This window comes from Cupressus sempervirens, chromosome 3, assembly GCF_028749045.1.
Source record: "Cupressus sempervirens isolate cs-2001-9-10 chromosome 3, ASM2874904v1, whole genome shotgun sequence".
Lineage (NCBI taxonomy): Eukaryota > Viridiplantae > Streptophyta > Pinopsida > Cupressales > Cupressaceae > Cupressus > Cupressus sempervirens.
In genome coordinates, this window is record NC_143120.1 from 630,628,534 (window position 1) to 630,643,072 (window position 14,539).

At 36.1% G+C, this 14,539-nt stretch overlaps 1 pseudogene; it reads right to left on the reverse strand.

Annotated features, from left to right (window-relative positions):
* Window positions 1-258: 258 nt before the first annotated feature.
* Window positions 259-14,539, reverse strand: part of LOC149568262 (oligopeptide transporter 1-like) — a 38,643-nt pseudogene continuing 24,362 nt past the window's right edge.

Genomic DNA, 14,539 nt, shown 5'->3' on the forward strand with positions numbered 1-14,539 from the left:
ATGAAAAAATCAAATAACTGAAGTAAGCATCACACATCGTAAAAATAGCTTAACAATGTTCAATGTATCCAATAATGTTCTGACATAACAGCATGAGTATTAAAATAACAATGTATCATCAGTGCTAGGATGGGTCGGGGTGAGGCCTCACATCCTCCCCCACTAGGCATGAACTTCCTCCTGGGGTTCATCAAAAAGATAAGTGTACTGTGCTCACATCTATGCTGCATCCTCCCAAGAAGTTGTAACCTCATCGTACTAATCCCACTGGACTCTAACCTGGTCCAAATCTCTACCTCGAAGTGCTAGGGTCTGTCGAGCAATAATATGGATGGGCTGTAGTGCTAACTGGCCATCCGACTCCACCTACAAGGCATCCCAATCTATAATATGAGACTCATCATAAATATATCCTCTAAGTATAGAAATGTGAAACACATTGTGGATGCGTGATAGGCTAGGTGGTAGGGCTAAAATGGTAGGCAACTGGTCCTATCCTCTCTAGGATCTCGAACGGTCCAACAAATCGGGGTGCCAAATTAGAGCCCTTTCTGAATCGAATCAAACTATTATATGGCCACACCCTCAAGAAAACTCTATCACCAACCTGATATTCCTGATCTATCCTCTTCGCATCTGCATACTTCTTCTGTCGATCATGTGCCTCTCTCAGGCGCTGTCTAATCAGAGTCACCTGTTGCTCCATCTCCTTAACAAACTAAGGGCCAATAGATACTCGGTCCTCGATCCTATCCCAACTTAATGGTGTCTTGCAAGGTCTTTCATACAAGGCCTCATAAGGTGGCATACCTATAGAAGAATGGTGCCCATTTTTATAGGTAAACTCGACAAGATGTAGGTATTCCTCCCACTTGACTTGATGGTCCATCACGTACATACACAACATGTCCTCCAAAACTTGATTCACTCGCTTGGTCTACCCATCAGTCTAAGGATGGTACATTGTACTAAAATTGAGCCTAGTGCCCAATACCAACTGTAACTCTCTCCAAAAAGATGAGGTGAATAAAGAGTCCCTATCGAAGATGATCTTACAGGGAACACCATGAAGTCTAACGATATCTCATAGAAATACCTGTGCTATGTTCTGTGCTGTATATGTAGTACGCATGAGAGAGAAGTGGGCAACCTTGGTCAATGTGTCAATTGCCACCAAAATAACATCATGGCGATGAGACGACAAGGGGAGACCAACAATAAAGTCCATAGATATGACATCCCACTTCCACTCTGCAATCTTGTGAGGCTGAAGGAGCCCACCGAGATGTCGATGCTCTGCCTTCATCCTCTGACACTCAAGGCATCTTGCAACTATGTTAGCAATCTACACTCTCATGCCTAGCCAATGATATAACTGTCTCAAATCTGCATGTAACTTCTTGACACTGGGGTGCACTGCATAAGGTGCTTTGTGAGCCTCAAGTATAATGAATTCATGCAATCCCCTAGTGAGGGGTACATAAATACGTCCTCTATGGCACAAGAGTCTGTCGGACTCCAAGGAATACTCTGAATACTTCCCTTCTGAGGGTCTCTGAGAATGCACCACCTGACTAACCTCTGAATAAAGCTCATCCACTGGCAAGTGCTGAAGAATCCTTTCCCTCAAATCAGTACAGATAGTCATAGATGATAACTCATGGCACCTTCTACTTAAGGCATCCGCAACTACATTCTCCTTCCCCTTGATGTAATGAACATCAAAATTATACTCACAAAGGAACTCCATCCACCTTCTCTGCCTAGCATTAAGGTTCAGCTGTGTGAATATGTACTGTAAGCTCTGGTGGTCAGAATGAAGCTCAAATCTATGACCCAGTAGAAAGTGTCACCACCTCACTAAGGCATGAACTACTGCCGCAAGCTCTAGGTCATGGGTAGGGTAGTTTAATTCATGAGTCTTCAACTTCCTAGACTCAAAGGAAATGGATTGGCCATCCTACATAAGGACTTCCCCTATACCATCCAAAGATGCATTAATGCACACCACAAAGTTTGCAGATGGGTTTGGTACTGCAAGAATTGGTGCACTCGTGAGGGCTCTCTTGAGCTCTTGAAAAGCTCTATCACACTTCTCTGTCCACTCATACTTCTTTCCCTTCCTTTGAAGAGATATGATGGGATGTGCCAATCTAGAGAATTCTACAATGAAGTGTCGATAATACCCTGCTAGTCCCATAAAGCTCCTCACCTCAATGACACTGGTGGGTGCCAGCCAATCCATGATGGCCCTAATCTTTGATGGGTTGACTGAGACACCATCACCTGATATGACATGACCCAAATAATGTATCTCAAGTCTAAAGAATGCACACTTCGACAAGCTACCAAACAATTGGTTCTCCCTCAATTTTTGCAATACCTATCTCAAGTGCTCTTCGTTCTCCTTCTCATCATGTGAATAAATCAAGATGTCATCCAGGAAAACAACCATGAACTTATCCAAAAAGGTATGAAATACTCCATTCATGAGGCTCATGAATACAGTTGGAGCATTTGTGAGGCCAAACAGTACCATGGTGAACTCGTAGTGACCATACCTAGTACGGAATGCAGTCTTAGGAATATCACTATCCACAATCCTCAACTAATGATAACCTGACTTGAGATCAATCTTCAAAAATACTCAAGCACCTTGCAACTGATCAAAGAGGTCATCAATCCTAGGAAGAGGGTATCAATTCTTGATCGTTACTTTATTCAATTGCTGATAATCAATACACAACCTAAGTGATCCGTCCTTCTTCTTAATGAAGAAACACACTAGGTCAAATATGCCCCTTCTTTAAGAGTTCCTCCAACTAAATATTAAGTTCACTAAGCTCATGGGTAGTCATCCTATACGATGCTCTCGACACTGGCTCTGCTCCTAGCACAAGATCAATATGAAAATCCACTACTTTAGGTGGAGGCCTACCAGGAAGCTCTGAAGGAAAAACATCTGCAAACTCTTGCAATATGGAAAAATAATCAAGGGATGGGTCCCCCTCTGGATCTTCCTCCCTATCGCTGATGGTGATAGCAAGCAACTGACATCCCTTTCGCATGCACCATCTAAGCTGCATAGAAAAAATCATATGAAGGGATATGAGTCTCTTAACCCCAAGGATCACTCTAGAGATACCATACTCATCCACACATTCCACTCTCTTTTGTCAACAATCCATCTTAGCGTTGTGGGCATACAGCCAATCCATGCCAAGAACAACATCATAAGAACCTAGAGGGGTAATATGTAGATCCGACATCGTGGAAATGTCTCTAATCTGAATTGGGCAACTATGCACCATGGAACTAACTGACACTCTAGATCCTAAGGCTAATTCTACCTCCCAACTGACATCCTGACTAACTGCCACTAGCCCACAACGCTCCACGACAAAAGAAGATATAAGATCTGGAATCAAATAAAATAGTAACCATTCTACCTCGTATACTACTTGTAGCCTCAATAACCGTGGCCTGATGCTCAGCCTGGCGGTTGTCAACCACTGTAAAAACTCTGTGAGATCTACCTATGTCGCCAACTGTCAGCTCTAAAAATGCCCCTCTCTGACCACTAGAGGACTATCCCTAAGAACACTCTCTAGCAATATGCCCCATGTCACCATAAGTGTAACATGGTCCTCGTGTATAGGATCGGGCACCCTGTGATCCAGATTGTTGTGGGCCTCTTGACCTACTAGATCCACTGAATCCACCCCTAGGAGACTACTGAGTCTTCACTGGCTATGACTATGGGGCCTGTACTTTTTGATCCTACCTCAGACCTTGTGAATGCCACTACTTGGGCTTGGAGCCTTGATAACCCTATGAGGCTTTTTGCTATTGCTACTAGGGTTTCTACTACTGAGACTGTTGGCCCTTAGGGGACCCTGCTGTGTAGTTCTGATTCCCTTTCCAAGGGGGTTTCTACTGGGTAGAGTTTCAATTTTGAGACTGATCCCATGACTCCTGTCTACCTTGAGTGTCCTTTGCCACTAGTGCCATCTCAACAACCTGTTTGAAGGTGATAGGAAAGGCCATGCGAACTAGACCTTGAAGTGAGAAATTCAAGCCCATGATAAATCGATGCACTCATAGTTTCTCATCCTTCATGTACTCGACATAAGGAAGGAGCTCAAGAAACCTTCTCTCATACTGAGCCACGGTGAGACCCCTCTAATGTAGTGAATGAAATTCCTCTATCTGCTTCTGCCTGAAGTTCTCAGATACGTACCTCTCCTTGAACCTCTCTAAGAATGAATCCCAAGTGAGGGTATCCATGCTCACTCCTCCAATGGTCTCCTCCCGATGCCACCAATTGGAGGCATCTCCTCTCAACTAATGAACTACTAGTTGTGCCTTTAGATTACTCCCATATGGATGTAATCCAAAGCACCGCTGTAGGCTTTGCAACCATGCCTCTGCTACTGTCCCCTTAGTGGAATTGGTAAATAATGGTGGCCTGAGTCAAATCAATTCCCTGATATCATCTCCTATATGTCGAGGAGGTTTGTCAAGTGGGGGTACTCTCTAGTGTATTGACTCTTCCTTGTGCTCACCCTGTCCCTCCAACTGTCTTGACAGGGGACTCCTAGTTTGCTATCGGACTCTAGGTCCACCTCCTCTGGGTCCCTTTGTTTTGACAACTGGAATTTGCTGACTTGGTTGAACTACAGGTACTACTCTCTGTTTAACTACACCAATCAAGGTCTGAAGTGCATCTATAATGTCCTGGTTCAGGTTTGGTGGTGGTGGAGGTGGAGGTCCATCCTCTTGTCCTGCTCTGCCACCTCTCACCCTATGACCTCTACCTCGTCGATTTCTCCATGTAACAGGAGGCATCCTACATAATTAAAGTTTTTAGTTAAGTTTAGAAGCATAATGGTTTGAGGCTCCTAGTGTTGAAACATGGGCTCTGATACCAAAATGTAATGCCCAAAAAGTAAGGCCAAAAACACACACAATTTTTTTTTTTTGAACTAATTAAGATAATGGGGTCGACAAATGTTCTTATGATTAACTAATATTTAGCAAGACAACATGGTCGAAAAAGTTTTAGGGTTTAACTATAATGGAACTAATCGTGATCAATTGTTACAACCTTAAGGATGGTCTAATTAACTAGGCCCTTACTACTAAATGAATAACTTGATCATTGTTACATCTTTAATCCATTGCCCTAGGCTTAATGTCATGAATTAACTTCTTTCAACTTCATTCAGATTACCTTTTTAAAATTTTAAACCAAAATCCAACTAACCTTTACTGTACATACCAAAGAGATAACAACATTAACGATTTTACTTTCTATGTTCTAAATTTTCAAATTTATTTCCTTCGTTCTCATATCGATCTAATTAATTAATTTAATGTTCACTATTAAGGTTGGTGACTATGTTAAATTAATCCATATTTTAATCTAAGCTTTATTCAAATTATGGCAATTTAAGTCATATTAAAATTAATCTATGAAGCTCGTAATAGAATAAAACTAATTGATGAGACATCAAATTTGTTTAAAATACTATATTCAATTTCACGTAGAAACTTTCTAACACTAACAACTAAAATCTAAATATAGGCTTTAAAGTAATCCTCAATACAAAATATAACAATCTAACTTATATTAATCTATCTTTGCAATTAAAACCTAAGACTAAGGTTAATTCAAATAAATCTACAAGTCAACTAAATGTCATTTAAACTACTAACTCTAATTTAAACAAGACTAATACTAATTTAAAAAAAATTAACTATCATTCTAACATTTAGAACATTGACATATATTCAACATCTAATTACTTTAAGACTTAAACAATATAGGAAAACTAAACTCAATTTAACCCATTAAAAATTTCTATTCATTAAATATTAACTAACTAATTTACCATCTAATGCTAAGCTTACTTAAAAACTATTTATAAAATTATTTATTAAAACAACCAATTCTATACTATCCTAATCTACCCTAACTACTAACCGAATTCCCTCTAACTAACAACTAATACCATAAATCATAACAAAATAAAAAATACAAAAAAAACACAAAAGCAATATTAACTACCCCAACCCCATAGACTATGACCTACCCCAGACCCCCATCCTATAGGGCCTACCCATGCGCTACCCAAGGCCTGCGCATGGCAGGCTCGTCCCCAATCCTTGTGTGGGGGACATATCATGCAGGACCTATGTAGTATGGTGGCAGGGGGGAGTAAATCATGCGCTCCCCTATGTAATATTTTAAACCAAACTTAATTGCCTCCCAAGAAGGTCAGCGCATGAAGTGGGGGGGAAAGAATGTTGGGGCATTGGGTAGTTAGGTTTTAGGATTATAATATCTTTCTTACCCTCCTACCTGTGATTTGACACTTGTACCAGGGGGGGAAATTTAATTTAGATGTTGAGTTTGTCTTTTTTTTTTCTTTTAAAAAAAAGATTGGACATGATGGCCCAAGCCCCCTTAGCCCTTAGGAGTAAATGCAAAAGTTTTGTAGTTGAGTTAAGTCAACAAGATTTCCATTAAAATGTTTTAAATTTAAAATGCATTAAATTTATAATCTTTTTTTCAAAAAGATTTAATATTGATTTTTTTGTTGCAACCCAAAGGAATAATACAGAGAATATTCTGTGTGACTTGGGGAAAATTAAAATCTCTCCCATACATTTTCCAAAGGGCCTTTTTGACCTGAAGGTGCACATTTTTTTTTAAGAAGCCAATTTTGGCTAAGTGTTCACATATTTCCTTGCTAAAATTCTTTGATAAACAAGATGAGTTAAACATTTCTAGAGGCAATATGGAGTTATAATCTTCTAAATCAAATTGACACACAAGCATGCAAAGGAATATAATCCTCTTCATCAAATTGATTTTATTCTTTATGAAGCTTAGCAAGGAATTATGATCTCATATTCATAATTCAAAAAAAAGGTGATGAATTAATCCTTATCAAATTTAATTGTATCACTATTGTAACTTAACAATGAAAGTGCTAGCTTGGTGATCACAATATAGGATTGATATTATAACATGTTAATGTTCAAAACATTGAATTGAAAATTCAATACATCCATTTGCCTTTCATTATCATAATTGAAACTCAGAATTTCCCAATTCAAGACATTTACTATCATTCTAATTTCTCACATACGTATGCCAAAGTTTGGAAACACATGAGAGCATTGCAAGAAGAATTTCATAATCTTTTTCTTTCCTCTATTATTCATCCTGGTTCAAGGCTCCATCAGGAAAGAACAGTAAGAAAACCCGATGTCTTTGCCACTACATCAAAATCCATTACAACTTACAAAATATTACAATTCAATGAGTTTTCTTCAAGGCTTTCACAAGAGAACTTTTATCAATTGTCTTTGTGGCATCAAGAGAAAACATGGAAGAGTCAAGAACCAACATGGAGATAAACAACACAAGGAGATAAGCAAATTAAACATGCATTCCCACCCTGTTGCACAATACGTCCAACAATGAAGCAATATAGGAGAAAGGTGAATTTTCTCAATAGGAGAAGTCAATCACCATACCTTCACTTAGCCCTTTTGGGGCTAAAACTTCAAGAACTTCCATTCTTTCACAAGGCCCTTTCAAGGCTATATCCACAAGGATTTTCATTCTTTTCCACATTTAAGAATTCTCAATAACAACAAGGTATGGGATGACAAGTAGGGGCCTATACACCCTACCCTTTCTCCCTCCTCTCTCCATGAGAGGAGACTCTACACTATTGAGGTCCAACTAATGCCCTTTCCCCAAGCATGGCCACTTCTTCCCTATCCAAGGGTGAGTGTTACCAAAAAAATCCTCATGAAAACCTCTCAAAAACAATCAACACACCAAGAAGGCATATGAATAACATCAAAAGAAAACAAGATAAAATCCCTCCCAAATCCACCCCCAACACACAACAAGAAATGCAAAACTACATAATGTCTCCAACATGATTCAAGCAAGATTCAAAATATGAACACACATGAAGAACCATTCATGGAGTGAAGAACTCCTACCTTCTTAAAAGAGTTATGGTAATGGTGGTTTGAGAAGAGCTTCCCTTTCTCCCTTCAATCTTCAAGACTTCCTCTAAAACTAGAGGATTGGGTGACAAAAACTAAACTCCACCAAAAATGCCTCTAAGTATGGTCCTTGACTCCACTAAGCTTCAAGTAACTCAAGATGGAGGTTTGGTTTCACTAACCCAAGTAAAGAGCAACCCATTTTCGAAATCAGCCTATAATAGGGTTTTTAAGAGACCCTAAGAGTCAACCTAGGAGGCTAGAGGGTTGGAAAGTACCCCCACCTATACCCTTACCCATAGGGGTACTTAAATTTAATGTTTCCAAGCCTTTAAAGGCTTATTAGGAATAATTAAAAGTTAGGAGAATAGTAAGATCAAATTACAACCTTTAAAGAATTACAATATAAGGTTAGCACAAAATTAACAAGTAGTTTAGCTCCACTTTTCTGTTGAGTTGTCTCGGCTAATTTTTCTGCACACTCATTGCACACATCAGTAGGTCCAAAACCACATGCATAATGTGAATTACATATTAGAGGAATTATATAAATTAAAGTAGCCATTTTTCAACAAATAGTTGTTTATCTAATTCTACTCATATTTCTAACCTTTTGACTTGCATAACCAAATGTATTAGTGTTGCATACATTTTCTTCATCATTATACATATTTATAAGGATTAAATGACAAAATCAAATAACTGAAGTAAACATCACACATTGTAAAAATAGCTTAACAATGTTCAATGTATCCAATAATGTTCTGACATAATAGCATGAGTATCAAAATAAAAATGTATCATCAGTGCTAGGATGGGTCGAGGCGAGGCCTCACAGATTTGGACATGTGGCATTTGGTAGCAATGAAGTGTTGCAATCATTTTGTGATTGTCATTAATAGTTTTAATAGTGCTACACTCAATCACTCATAATTTTTTATTCATAAAGTAGTTTGCAAGATGTTTTGGAGAGAATATAGAGAATTAGGGTTAGTATAAATTATACAAAATTAAGCTTGATCCAATAATGAGATTAGGAGTTATGACCCACACATTGTGACCTGGCATTCTTTAATTTTTAGAAAATTAGTTGCTACTATTAAAACCAAAAAATTTAAAATTATGAACTTGAACCTACACATTTTGAACCTTCAAACTTTAACTGTACTTTTAGATTATTGAATCTTTGAAACTGTTGGGTTTGTAAACCTCTTTGAATCATTTTGAACTCAAGTGCACTTGTATGAACTTGTTTGAACTAGACTTGTATGCACCAATTGTACTAGAGTGGGCTACTGAAATTGGCCTTCAAAATTGAATTCTGAACCTCAACCTTTTGAACCTATTTGTACCAACTAAACTAGTTTGAACAAGTTCAAGATGGTTTAGGGTCTATTATTGAACTTGCCAATACTCAACATGAAAACTAGAGTTAGAATGATTGATCTTCATATATACATACATATGTATGTATGTATGTATGTATGTACACACATACATACATACATACATACATGTGTGTGTGTGTGTGTGTGTGTAGCCTTTGTCTCCTGTATTCCTCCTTTCGTCTTCCTTTATGTTGTTTTCCTTGTTTTGATAGACCTATTGTTAGAGTTGCTACAATATCTTCTGGTATGGTGCCTTGTTATCTTGTTCTTATAATTTGTGCTATATTTATTTCAATTGATGATCATGTCAAGTGCTTTCACTGAGACTATGTACAGATACTTTGAATTTAGATGCGTTATGAATTTCCTAACATTTATGTCTAAATATCAAGTTTAGTGTAGACTTGAGTGCTATATTAATATCATCCACCTAGATTTTGGATGGATAGTCACAATATTGTTGCATTTAGGATTTATTGTTAGAAGTTAAAAATAAAGACAGATCTTCAATTTTAATACTAACAATATTTTTTGAATAAATATGAATCTTGGTTAGCTTTTTTTCTTTTGTGAAGTTTTAAATTTGTTTGCAAGGGGCAAAAATATTTTAATAAGATCAATAATTTTAGTTTTATTTACTATATTAAAGGTGTTGGTCTCAGATTGGTTTTGACAATTGAGTGTCAATACAATTAACAAATTTTCTTAGATAATGCCAACTATAATATAGATGTTGAGTTATAGTATGTGTTGAGCAAGAAATTCAACAAGTGCCAAGTCATTCAGATACCGAGCAAGTTTCAACTGCCGAGTGACTAATAGATGCTGAGCTAGTATATGTGCCAAGTAAACTATAGGTGCTGAGCAAGACAAAATTTCTATAGGTGCTGAGCAAGACATAATTTTTATATGTGTTGAGAATCAGTAATTAGTAAGTGCCAAGTAACATAGAATAAGCATAAGAGTTTGTGCCCTCACAAACTAAGATGTAAACCATTTGAAAGCTGACATATGATGAATCTCAAAGGATTAAAAGATAAGATCGAATTTTTTTAATTTCCTATGAAATCAACATGAAACCAATAAGAAAAATGGAAAGATTTGAGTAGGAAAAATGGATTAATCTCAATCATAGATTCATACCTAACCCTAAGTCATGAAACCTTTTTAAGGAGGTTGAAACTCCATAATTCAAAAAAGGTATGGGAATACAGAAGAGAGTATGCAAAAAGAGAATGCATGCAAGAATAGAATACTAATGAAGTTTGAAGGAAGTGAAAGGGGTTAAAGGACTTAGAAGGACAACATTGTAGTATCAGTTAATAGAATAGAGTATCAACACTTTGAACAGAATCATATTAGATCAATGAGGATTAGATCAAAATGGACTAAACATAAATTTGAAATCAGCAATTGAGGATTCTAAGTTATTAGGTCAACACATTCTACTATACTTTCTAGCCATTGTATTAGGAGAATGAAAATCCTATGAAGAGAGGTTGGTTTGACAACCATTTTGTAAATCCTTTAACAGGGTGACATTCCAAGGGAGTGTTTGTAAATCCTTTAGATAGGTACACCATTAATAGGGTGTTGGAGCATTTAATAGGGTAGGCTTCTCATAGGGCAGACCATTGATGATGGTTAAACTTTGTAACCTTGACAAGTTACATATTACTGTAGTGATAAGTTGTGGGTGTTATCCCCACCCTAGTTTTACCTTCTCATTTTGGAGGGTTTTTTGGGTGATCAAATATTATGTTGTCTATTTTGATTCATAACTTTACTTTCATGTCAATTAGAAATGTTTCATGCATGTATTGATTTTAGTTAAAAGTTTTATAGCATAAAGTTTGGTACTTTGGATTCACCCCCCTCTTAGAAGTATTCTTTCCACTTGTAAATTGCAACAATTGGTATCAGAGCCAAGTTCTTACAAGGAAAAGCCTTATAGCTTGAAGAAAATATCTAGACATGGAGGTCCACAAGCTTGGGAAGATTATAGAGAACCAAGAGATTGAGATACATCTCATTCTACATTCTCTGGAAGAAGCTAGGGAAGAATTGAGGAAAACCCTAAAAAGAAGAAAAGAAATCGTCATAGCTGAAAATGATACATAGTACAAGAAGATTGACACCTAAAAAGTTTTTACCAATGGAGATTATAAGGATTTTGATGTAGAAATTTCAAACCTAATGGAGAAGAATAGAGCTCAAGTAGAAGAGATCAGAACTCTCAAGATTGAAAAAGAATCATAAGCCATGATACTTTGTGAAGTGACTGAATAAAAGAAGAGAGCTATTGAAGATAAAGCTATGATAGAAGATGAAAAGAGAAACCTTGTCAACTAACTAGAGGAAAAATAAATTGAGCTTGCAAGAATTTCCAACATGCAGCTAGACACCCTAAGCCAATTGATGAATGCCCATCATGAGTTGAATGTCAAGGACATTGAGATCTCCACACTGAAGATGCAAAATGAACAACTGCAAAATGACTTGAGAAGAGAGAAGGAAATTGTAGAGAGCTTCAAAAAACCTAATGAAGCTATCAAGTACTTTAAATAGCTACTGCAATCACCAAGATCCAACAATGACACTTTAGGACTAGTATACACTAGCACTGAAAAAGGAGAATCATCAAAAACTATAGAAGAAAGAAGTGACAAAGGTAAGAACAAAAAACCCACTTGTCATTTTTGTGGTAAAAAGGGACATACCTCTAATGTGTGTAGGAGCAAGAATGCCAACCAACATGACAAACCTAAAAACATGGGTCACTATCACAAGCGCAACAAGTAAGGACATCAGGCACATGACTGCAGGACTAGAATCATCAGAACACCAAGATTTGAAAGTCATTACTACAATTGCAAGAAGTATGGACATAGAGCCTTTGAATGTAGATCAAAGCCTATGTGGACACCAAACCAACCTGAAAATTCAAATAGTGATGGACATCACTACAATTGAGACTACAATACTAGGTAGAGCTATCACTACTATCAAGAATATGGACACATTCCAAAGAACTACATAAAAAAACACTTTAGTGGCAACTACAATAGGTGGTTGAGTCAAACCACTTGTTTTATCTACCTAAAGATTGGATACATTAGTAAGTATTGCCCAACTAGGTCAAAGGCACCCAACTATGAGTTCAATAAAGGAAAAGGAAAAGTTGATGTTAAATACATCAGAGGAGAAATGAATAGAACATTGAAAAGAAAAGATGGATGCAACACATCTAATGGAGGGATCACCTCACCTAAAAGGTCAAGTGGTCACACTTCATCCAACTAAGAAAAAGAATACATGTGGGATTGATATTTAAATGTTTTATCATACATCAGTTCCAAGACTAAACTAGTACTAAAAAGGATAGATCAACATGAATAACTATGCAAAGTTAAAACTTCAAAATTTTCACATTGTTTTCGAATAAGGAAAGTTGCCTTCAGATACTGAGTAGAATCCTAGTATATGCCAAGTTGTCTACCAAAGTTAGTAGAAGCCGAGTCAGTAGTGAATGTCGAGTGAAGGGAAATTCTTATTGAATGTGAGTAAGGGAAACTCTAGTGTATGTTGAGTGTTGAAAAATCAATGGAAGCCGAGTGAAATAGAATTGCATAAGGAGCCAAGTGGACAACTATATATGCACTAAGAATTAAATGCTATGAAATGAAGCATATAAGGTCAAGTTTTCAATCATTTTTTATCATTGCAAACACAGAGCAAGAGCAAGATGTAGTGCCTACCCCTAAGTTAAATTTTTTCTATCATTGCCAAACTCTTTTAGGCTAGTTTTATGTTTGATGATTAGTACTATTATTTTGGAGATTATTAGATATTGTTTTACACTTAGTTTATTATATGATGAGATTACTTGGTACTATATATTTCATGTATGTATGATGATTATTTAGTGTTTTTAGTTATCGATGATCATTAATTAGATGGTTTATTATCACATGTGTTTTCTTATGAATACTTACCCCATATTGCATGTGTATGGTGCATGTTTTTGTTTTCTTTATGTATGGCATTTTTGATGTGGTTAAGGAAGGGAGTCGTAGTCACCGACTAGTCAGGATCTACATGATGCACCACCTCCTGCCATTACTTGTTTAACTTAGAATATTGTGTCTGTACATGCGTGGATTTTATGTAGGTTGTAGGTACCAGGTATCAACTTCCCTGAATTGCCAGGATGAGCATACCCTATTGCATTATCTCAATGGTAAGAGAGGGGAGATAAATCTTAAGTCCAAATCCTAAACCCTTAAGCCATTTGACCTAATTAACAATTAGGAAAAGTATCTGAGTTGAGTACCCTCTGAATGCGTCGGATGAGGTTAATTCATGATTGTAACTCTTTAGTTTGATTTTGTATGTGTTTTGTTATGTTGGGTTTTTGTATGTTGTTTTTTGAGTATTTGGTAATTTTCTATTAATTAAGTTTAATTAAAAAGATTAAATTAATGATTTAATTTAATGAAAAATTAATATGATATCTTTAATATTTAATTAATTGAGAAATTAATTAAATACAAAGAATTAAATTTGGAGATAAAAGTTTAAGGATAAATTGAGAACATGATAATATTTATCTAATTTAATAATAATATATTTAGAGTTCATTTTTAAATAAATGTTAAAAATATTATTATTTAAGTTAATAAATATTTTATCAATTAAGTTTCTAAAATAAATTAAAAGTGAAAAAATATATTTAAATTATTAAAAGATTCTAGATCGCATGATGCATGCATGAGTTGAAAATAAAAGAAATTAATGAAAAAGATAAAATAAGTGAAAATAATAATGTTATTTTAATTTCATAAAGTGCACATGGGATTAAAAGTAATAAATTAATTAAAAATAGAAGTCAACTGAAAAATTAAATTAAGTAATTTAATAATTTATTTTAACATGAAAAGATAAAGCAAAGATTAATAAAATTTAATTTAGAGTTTGAGTCTTGTGAGCAAGGAGTCCTCTCAAGTGAACACACAATTAGTGCCTTGATTTGAGGAGAAAACTCCTTATCACAACTTTGGGGTTCATTTTTGAGGGACCACAAATTTTGGGAGATAGATTTTGGGATGCAAATTTTT